The following is a 10,529-nucleotide window of genomic DNA, read 5'->3' on the forward strand; positions in this document are numbered from 1 at the left end:
ACGCTCAGGGTGGCACCAATACCAAGAAACATGGACCCTAACCTCCACAAAGACCACGGAGAGGCAAGGGCCGACCACTTACAGAGAACACACGCATCCGATGATACAAGAGTGTGCGTGGACGCTGCCAAATACGCCATGACCAGGGGACAAGACATCAACAACGCAGTGGCAGCTGTATTCAACTCGGAATCACACGAGATTACCAGCGCCTCATTGCAAGACTCCACGATAGCCGAGGCTGAAGAAGCAGCCCTCACTCTAGCAGCAGCGGAGGGCTATCGGATTGTACGCTCACTAACAATTCTTACTGACTCACAAGCAGCCTGTCGTAACTATCTTTGCGGCAGAGTCGGTCACAGAGCGCACCGCATACTCTGCTCTGTGGACTGCAAGCCACAACAAACAGATGCAGAAGCGCAGAACCACACAAGCCGATCAAACATAAGATCATCTGGGTACCGGGGCACACGGGGTTGGCAGGAAACCAAGAGGCGGACAGGACAGCTTGAGGATATAATGACTACCGAGCATCCAACGTCCACGACCTTGAGGAATCGTTGCCAGTACCTCGGGAATACTCGGCCATACTAAACAACTACAAAGGTACCCCAGGTAGTCGAAATTTCCGGAGCCCTTCACTACGGCGTCCCTCATAGCCTGAGTCGCTTTGGGACGTTAAACCCCAATACACCAGCCAACTTTTCTCTGGCTTGAACCGGCGAAAGCAAGACACCAAACGGCAACCCCTTCTGTCACTGCGGATAGTTGGGTTCAGGGTGAGTTGTCACACATGTCGAGGGCATCTCCATTGAGACCAACACAGCTGCACTCACTCTGTCCGGCAGCATGCGCAGCAACGTCGGGCGCATCGTTAATAAATATAATTATTAACTGGTGACCTTGTGCAATACTAGCACAGAACAGAAACTTCGGCACATTCTTCGGCTAACTGCATATTGAAGCGAAAGCTTCACGAGGCCATGTATCAGCCGCTTCACCTTCAAAAAGTAGGTGGGACCTTGAAGTGTAGGTCTCCACTATTCAATGGTGCTCACCCAAATGTATACTGCGCCTTCCTTTTTCCAAAACCTAACTTAAAAAAAATATGAAAAAGTGACCCTGACCTGATTATGTGTAGGAGTCGTCCATTCCGTGGTTTTCACTGGAAAGTATACTGCGCCTTCTTTTCCCTAAAACGGAATGAAAAAAATATAAAGAATTGCAATTACGGGGCTATCGCGGCTACTCTATAATGGCGAAGCTTGAGCGTTTCCTTTAGTTCAAACCGTCAAACCATGCATAACCGTGCTTATTACAGCTTTATCTCGAATCACTAGGCTCAGGCCAGGCTTAAACCTATGCAATCTATATATATGTCCCCAAAGAATTTTCTCTACATGCTTTTCTTCATCTTTTGTATTTTTTTGCACCCCTTCCCATTGAGTTATGCACACTGTCGCCGCCACTAGCCGGTAGGTGCCGCAAAGAGCACATGTTGTGGAAAGCTGTGCTTGTCGGAATCGCTGGGAATCGGCAATCGACTGCAGCATATTCCGTGGATGAATGACGTCGCTTCTGCTCTGCTCACTGAAAGGTATGTCAAAGCTGCCGCTGTGAGCGAGCTATTTGTTCGATGTCCATACAGACCACGGCACTTAGCATAAATAAGCGATCGGCGTATTTTCATTGCGAAAGCAATACTACTCCCAAGAACGGCATTTCTCGTAGCGGCGGTCACTTGGCACGTTTGACCTTTAGAATGACCTCTGGTGTCATACTATGCCAAGTGACGTCACAGCGTGGCGTCATATTAGGAGCGAGAGACGAGGTATCAACTCGGCTCGTCGGGTAACGGCGGCCGCTTGGCACGGCGCGCCGCGCTCCTCACGCTTAGAGTTACTGTATATGCTACCAAAGGTAGCAGAGTTGTGCGTGTTTTCCCTCGCCGCTCCGAACGCCATTCGCCGAGAGGCGGTCACATGATTTTCGTGACGTCGTGTGTTCTACAGTCCGCGGAGAAGCTGACTTCACAGGTGCAGCACCGAGCGAGCCCTTGTCAGCTCGACGCCTCATGTGAGCCCGCGCTGTCGGCTACATACATTTGTTTTCCGTGCGCACCTGTGGCGTCAGGTTCTGAAGTGGCGGTGACGGACGCACTCGTCAACTATGACTGGGTGCAGTGCGCCAAACTGCAGCAATCGCACGGGAAACGGCAAAGCGTTTTAAGCAGTGTCATGTGGAAGGTCGGCGGCCGAAGTGCGTCGGCGCCTCAAGTGGTTCTTGAGAATGAACCTCTCCTGTTTGCGGCTGTGAAAGGCTTACAGTACTGATAGATAAATAAAAATTTCTAACATGTTCCAAGATCTACCACTGCCATCACAACCACCATTTGCCCGTTTCGACAGCGAAATCAGAATTGCATTGGTAAAAACATTTTTCATGTGTCGACATTTGTTTACCTTGAACAAATCACTAGATTTTTTTTTAACTTACACACATTATCAGATAAGGAACAGGCAACGAAAATCTTGTTTGTCTACACCTTTCACTTAGTGTCTTTTTATGGATACTAGTTTGAGCCTATACCTGTCCCTCGAAGCTGTATTTTTAGCATATCACTGCATTAAAATTGTACAGAATTTACAGTCTGCATCTGCGACTTTTTGGCCCTTCACTAGGGCAGGCTCTGCTTACTCTGCTGCTGCTTCGAGCCTTCTGTAGTGATGGTTCGAGGTGAAATATAAGGGACAATGAATGTTCAAGAAGCAAATTCCATGCAAAGTCTTGCTACATTTCGATGCCAGTCTCACCTGCATAAACATTTGCCTATGCAGTCGCTGCGGTGGCTTAATGGTTATAGCTCTCAGCTGCTGACCCGAATGACGCGGTTTCGATCCCGGCCGCAGCTGTCGAATTTCGATGGAGCCGAAATTCTAGAGGCCATGTACTGTTCCCTGTCATAGCCTGAGTCGCTTTGGGCAGTTAAACGCCCCTAAACCACTTGTCTGCCTATGCTATAAAGTATTGTTCTTAGTAAAAATGACCTTAAAAACCATCTGACAAGGATTAAGTCAGAGATGTGACGATAGGATAGGCAAAAATCGCATGTAAACAAGTGTCGCAAATCTTGATGCCGCGAATAATTTCAGCTTAAAGACAGAAAATCAGCCTATAACCTCGGCTTTAAAAAATCCAGGAGTCGCGAAATGTTTTGACACGGCGAACTAAGCCGAATCTACGAAGAAGGAGTACAAAAATGCAAATCAGAACATTAAATTAGTTTTTCCGAGCAATAAGGATGAAGCAGGCAGGAAAAACCTACCACAGTAATCAACGACGATTGCAATTTACTAACTAAGGTGAAACTATAGTGCTTTTCGATAAAAAAATGAGGAAAGTTAAATAATATCTACGTGTAAGAGTACTTTCAAGGTCCTTTAAAGATCCGTCCTATCACTGCATTTAGCAACGGGGTACATTTTGTGAAATGTGTTGGGCAAGCAACTGAGTGTTAATTTTTTCGTTATGTAAGACTCGCCTCGTTCAATGCATTGGCGTTGCTTTAGTCTGCTTGCCTACAACAAGTTGCACAATTATTTTAATGTGGTTCTAGAAAGATGCGTTTTCGTATTTTTCGCGCATAACTCGTACAGAACGCGCGGCGGTGCTAGTTGTGAAAAAAGTAATTCATCGCTATACTCTTTTTGTCCTTAAGACGTGCACGCAGGAAGACAGGATGGGACAGACGCTGCCTCATGGAACGGAATTGCTTGTTCTTCTGAAATTACTGGTTCCAGAAAGAAAAAAAAAAAAACTCGCAGGCCGTTTCCAGTCTTTTTTCGTCAGTTTGTCATGGTTACGATTTGCTGTTAACCTTTGCCGATTTTTTTTCGTGCTGTATGCACAGCCTCGGCAAATCACAGATTAGTTTTCAGCGTTACGTTTAGAAACTTGCCTTCAAGTCAATCTATTTAAAGGAGAAAAAAAAAAGCCCAAGTGCTCTACTCAGCGAGCTACGCAGCCCCTGTACGTACGAGAAGTGGCTTTCCCGCACAGCTTAGAACATGATGGCGGACCTTCGCGCAACTCTGCTCCCTGCGGGAGGAACTCTACTCCCGCTAGAGCCGCTAGTGACGTTATGGCGTGACGTCATACCAGCAGCAAAAGACGGGCTACCAACTCGGCTCGTCGGGTAACGGCGGCCGCTTGGCACGGCGCGCCGCGCTCTTCCCACTAGAGCCGCTGCTTATGCACTATAAAACACCTGCTTTCGCAACCTACCAGGTTTACCCAAAGCTAAGCCCCCGGCAATTTTTTTTTCCTCTCGCTTTCGGCGCTCAATTATTTGGACGCCTTACCTTCCTCCTCGGCAGAAGATTCTTTCAACGGAAATAGAAAAGATTCAAAGACGTGCAGCGAGATTTATTTGTTCAAAATACAGGAAAACAGATTCGGTAACGGAGATGTTAAACTCATGTAGTCTAGAAACATTAGAAAAAAGACGTAAAAGGCAGAGATTAAACATACTTTACCAAATCATTCACGGAGAAATTAACATCAATAAAGAAAAATATCTGCAGCCTCCAGGTAGACTAAGCTCCCGCCTTAACCACCACAAAGCAATTCGGCCATACTTGACACGAACTAACGTCTTTCGCTGCTCATTCTTTCCGGATGCTATTGAGCACTGGAATAAACTGCCCGCTCACGTTGCCGAGTCTACAGGTGTAGCGGCATTCTTGAATGCACTTGGGGATTCCGTCTAGGCATGGGATTCTTGTAGATGGGCGCGTAACTGATTGTCCAATATTGCTTTTTGTATAGCAGGTGGTTCTACAGTGGTGTGAACTGTATTGCGTTTCAATGCTCTCTTGTATTGTATGCTCAAAGAAGCTTGTTCATTCATGGTTATATGTGCATTTCTTTGTCTCTTCACTTTCCCTCCCTGTAATGACCCTCAAATGAGGGTTGACAGTATTCATAAATAAATAAATAAATAAATAAATAAATAAATAAATAAATAAATAAATAGTATTGCATTTTCAGCAAGCCGTGAAAACAAACTAAACAATGGACAGATATCTCATCAAGAAGGACAAACCTCCCAATGGGAGTGACGAAAGGACTCCCAGTTCACCCGACGCGGGACCTTCAGCGAGCTCCTCTCTAATAAATTAAATTGGTTTTTGGGGAAAGGAAATGGGGCAGTATCTGTCCCACATATCTCGTTGGACACCTAAACCGCGCCGTAAGGGAAGGGTGGAAGGTAAGAGTGAAAGAATAAAGCGAGAAATAGGTGCCGTAGTGGAGGCCTCCGGAATAATTTCAACCACCTGGGTGGTTTAACAACACACAGAACACGGGCGCCTTTTGCGTTCCGCCTCCATCGAAACGCTACCGCCGCGGTCGGGTTCGAACCCGGGTACTCAGGCTCTGTAGACGAGTGCCTTAACCACTGAGCCACTGCGGCGGGTGCTTCTCTCACCAGAGCGAGGTTTGCCTAAGCGGTCTAGGCTAGACATCTGCCGCTATAATGACTGCCTCCACACGCATGCAAATTATTCGTGAGAATGCAGCCTCTAGAGCTAAAGTGCAACAGGGGCGACGTTACCGACCAAGGTGTGAAAAGGCATACGAATGGCTTATTAATCACGCGTCACTGGACAAGGTATTCTGTGAGACTTGTCGCGCTCCTTGTCCTATGAACATCTTTCTGCCAAATACTTCCAGGGATAAGGACCCTCAACTGACGTTTGTGAAGAATGGTTTTTCTAACTGGAAGAAAGCTTGGTTGAAGAGCCATGAGGCCTTGAGCCTACATCGTGCGGCCATGATTGGAACCGCAGTTATGAAAGCGGGGGTCAACGTAGCATCTGCTTGGGTAATTGGGAAGCAAAAGGAAATCAAAGACGCCAGGAAAGCACTGATAGCGACATTATCTCCATTGCAATACTTAGCGTGCCAAGGATTGGCACTGCGTGGTCATGATGATGCAGGTAGTGATCTAAGACAGGTTCTGGAACTTCTCCCAAATGATATTCCAGGACTGCAATCACGCCTTTCTCGAACAAAGTACAGGTGGCTTTCCCACGACATTTTAAACGAAATCTTGGAAATAATGGCTCATGATGTACTCCGGTCAGTCACAAAGGAGGTTAGTGAAGTAGAGCACCATACGTGCTCATGCACGAAAGAGCGGAGATATCTGCCAAGTAGGTAGTGTCGCTATGCTTTCGTATTGTTCAAGAGAGAGAGAGAGAAAAGGACGGAAAGGCAAGGAGGTTAACCAGGCGATGCCCAGTTGGCTACCCTACACTTGGGGAGGGGAACAAAGGGGAAAAAAGGAAAAAGAGCGGCAAGGAAATGAGTCTTCTAAGTGACCAGCGACCACTATGTCACAGGGACAGAGGGCGCGCACAGAAAACTTAGATTATAGGCGGGAATGCAACCCCGAGTCCCTTAGGAAATTCAGGAGCGCTTTCACCGCTTTCCGTTGTCTGGAAGGTTGTGTCCAAGGCCCCAGAACGTTAGACTCTGTTAAAGGACGCGAGTCCAAGCGGAGCAGAGAAGCAACTAGGCAACCGCGCTCTCGCTCAAAACGAGGGCAGTCACAGAGGAGGTGGCTGATCGTCTCGTCACAACCACACTGGCCACACGCAGGAGAGTCAGCCATTGAGATGAGATGGGAATAGGCGTTTGTGAACGCCACTCCCAGCCACAGGCGGCACAACAGCGTAGTATCACTGCGGGGGAGGCCGAATGGTATATGATGTTGGAGCAAGAGGTTGAAGTGATGCGAGCGGGGTGTCCAACCTCCAGGGGCAGACCATGACGTTACAGTCAGGTTTCGGGCGAGCAGTTGAAGGTGCCTTGCTGCGTCAGCTCTTGTCAGTGGTATGCGGACAGTGTTGGTTGTCTCGTGAGCCGATCGAGCAGCATCGTCAGCTAAGGCGTTACCAACAATGCCGCTATGGCCTGGTACCCACTGGAAGATGATTTCATGGTCTTGTTCGATTGCCTGGTGATGCAGATATCGTATCTCCGCTATAAGTTGCTCATGGTCGCTATGTCTCAAGGCAGATTGAAGACATTGTAGGGCAGCTTTTGAATCACAGAAAACAGCCCATTTTTGAGGTGATTGTTGTGAGATATACTGTACCGCCGCAAGAAGTGCGGCCAACTCTGCTCCAGTAGAGGTAGTCCGATGCGAAATTTGTTGGTGAATTTGAGTCTGTCGCGCAGGAACGACCACAGCGCAAGCAGAACTAGTAGAGGTTACTGATCCATCCGTATAGACGTGAGTACGGTCCCAATATTCGAAGGGTAGCATGGACAGTGTCAGTTGCTTAATGGCTGGCGTCGATAAATTTGACTTCTTCGCTATCCCCGGAATAGCAAGGCGCACACATGGGAGCCGCGTACACCACAGAGGAGAGAGAGGTAGTGCTGCCGGGGTGAACTGTTGTGGGATCGACGACTGTTGCGTCGTTATCACCTTCGCAAATGCAGAATGTGGTCTCTGCAGTGGCAAGGGCGCTAGGTGATGCTGTGGAATCCTTGAGATATGACGTATGTGCATTCGCAAGCAGTCTAGGACAATATAAGTAGAGATCGGGTCGTCTTTGGCGAGTGCAATGCTACCCAGTGTTGAAGCGCTCCTAGGGAGACCTAGGCATGTGCGAAGGGCCTGACCCTGCACTGACTGGAGGGCACGCATGTTAGTTTTGCACGCGTTTGAGAGCACAGGTGTACTGTACCGCAAGCATCCCACAAATAGAGATCTGTACAACTCCAGCATTGACTGGACCGACGAGCCCCATGATTTTCCTCCCAGAAATCGAAGTAAATGAGCGATAGATGTTAGCTTTTTTTTCAGTAGAGTGCAATGCGGGCTCCATGATAAATTGCGGTCGATCAGGATCCCTAGGAAACGATGAGATTTGCTGTAAGAAATGACTTGACCGTCGATGCGTACCGGATATGGAGTCATACATTTACGTGTAAATGCCACTAGGCGCACTTTTCCGGTGAAACGCTGAGACCTTTCTTCTGGAGATAGGAAGAAGTGATCGATGCTGCCCGCTGAAGTCTTGCCCGCACCTGGGGACGCGTCACAGAGGAGGCCCAAATGCAGATATCATCGGCGTACATACACACCTGGACGGTGTTGGGGAGGTTCTTAGGGAGGGCGATGAGAGTCAGATTAAACAATGTAGGGCTAAGGACACCGCCCTGGGGCACGCCACGGTAGGTGTAATGCGCAGGCGTCGGGCCATCATCACATTGGATAAAAAATGATCTTTTGGACAGATAGCTCTCTATTCACGCAAACATCCGACCACCGATGCCCACAGTTTGCAGCGCATCAAGGATGGCCTCATGGGTCACGTTGTCGTAGGCACCTTTTACATCCAGAAAGAGTGCCACGGACAAACGTTTCAAGTGCTTCTGTTGTTGAACCGTGGATACGAGGTCAACGACGTTGTCAATAGAAGAGCGACCCCGCCTGAAGCCGGCCATAGCGTCGGGGTATATTTTGTAGTGTTCGAGGTACCACTCAAGGCACGACAAAATCATTTTCTCCATGACCTTTCCTACGCAACTGGCCAAAGCTATTGGCCTATACGATGAGAGCTCGAGTGGAGATTTCCCTGGTTTTAGTAGGGGTATCAATCGACTCGATTTCCATTCTTGAGGAACAGAACCGTCGAGCCAAGAGTCGTTGTAACGTTTGAGGAGCTCTTCTCGCGCGTCGTGGCCAAGGTGGGACAGCGCAGCATATGTGATTCCATCTGGCCCTGGTGACGACGAACGCCGACATCCTGCAAGAGCAGCGTCGAGTTCCTCGCGAGAAAAAGGACATCCATGGCTGAGACCCGTGAGGCAGGAAAAACACGCCGGGAACTCGAAGCAGTTGGTACACCAGCAATTTTCCTGCAGTAGTCCGTTGCTACCTCAGACTGCTGTCGATCTTGATAGATAGCCAACGCATAGAATGGTTGTCTTTGTTGCGGAAGCGTACGGAGGCCCCGCACAGTACGCCATACGAGGGACATGGGCTTGCGGGGTACCAAGTGCTGACAAAAAGACCCCCAGCGCTGGTTCGCCAGCTGATCCAATCTTCGTTTGATTTTTTTCTGCGCACGTCTCGCCTCCCGTAGATCATTTAAGCACTTGGTTCGTCTGTATCGCTTTTCTGCTCGCCGCCGAAGAGCACGCAGGCGTTCTAGTTCAATATCGAAATCACTGCGTGTTCTTGAGGACGTGATGCGACTTCTCGCAACGTTCATAGCATTAGGTATAGTGTGCTCCAGCCTGCCAGTGAGGGCTTCTTTGCTCGCCTCCTCCATATGTTTTCGAAATACTGCCCAGTCGATTCGCGCGAGTTGGGCTGGGGTGGACGCACCAAGGCCGTTTATTTTGAGGTAGGTAGGAATGTGGTCACTTCCATGGGTCTCCACATCACAAAACCAGCGAACACTCCGGTGCAACGACCTTGAAACTAATGTCAGGTCCAGGCAGCTGGTGTAGTGACAGCCGCGCAGGTATGTCGGACTGCCGTCATTCATAACATACAGATCATTGTCGGAAGCAAATAACGCCAGATGTCTTCCTTTGGCGTTAATTCTGGTGCTTCCCCATAGCAAATGGTGGGCGTTAAAATCGCCAGTAATGATCCAAGGAGCACGGGTTTCTTCCATGATGGCCTTCAGCCTTTCGCAGTCTAATTGAGAGGAGGGTGACACATATACGCAATCAGTGTGAATTCTAGCGTTTTTGTCTTGATTAAGAAACACGCGTATTGATTGTCATTGTGAGGTGGAACTGGGCAGCAAACATACGTCATGTCAGTGCGGAGGTATACCAAGACTTGGCTGCGCTCCCCGCATGTAGGGGCGAAAAAAGATTCGTACCCGGAGAGCCTGATTGCTTCTGATAATTTGGGCTCGCAGATTACCAATATCGGGAAGTAGTTAGTGAATACGTAAGGACGAAGACTTGACATTCGCGACCTCAGACCTCTTGCGTTCCATTGGAAGATCGTGGCACCTCTGACTTCCTCACGAAAGGTGGGAAGGTGGCCAGCCATTATGGATTAAAGTCCTTGAAGTGCTGAACCCAGGGAGTCCAGCACTAGTAAAACGCTTCGAGCAGTTGAGGATTGCAGAGCCTGTAGGAGAGGCCGAATTGCGTTAACCACGGTCTTTAAAATCACAAGGGTTTGGCGGTCTTGCTCCGGGAGCCCGTCTGCAGCGGCCGACGTGCTCAGCGATGGGAGCTTACGTGGAGGGGCCTCAGGAGGACATAATGGCGGAAGCGCTGGCCAAGGATCGGAACCTGATGACATCTGGCCACCCTTGTCCACAGAGGGCGGACGAAGCACGCTGGGGCGAGGAGGAACAGGAGGTGGAGGAGGGTGAGCAGGAGGCGCCAAGAGCGCGTCGTTGCGGCTGTCAAAACACATGAGCTGTTCTATTGATTTTATAACATTGCTGCCAATAGAGCTAGCAGTCTTTTTGTGTTTT

The sequence above is a fragment of the Amblyomma mixtum genome, chromosome 4 (assembly GCF_055824585.1).
Source record: "Amblyomma mixtum isolate Tamu chromosome 4, ASM5582458v1, whole genome shotgun sequence".
In the NCBI taxonomy this organism is placed as follows: Eukaryota; Metazoa; Arthropoda; class Arachnida; order Ixodida; family Ixodidae; genus Amblyomma; species Amblyomma mixtum.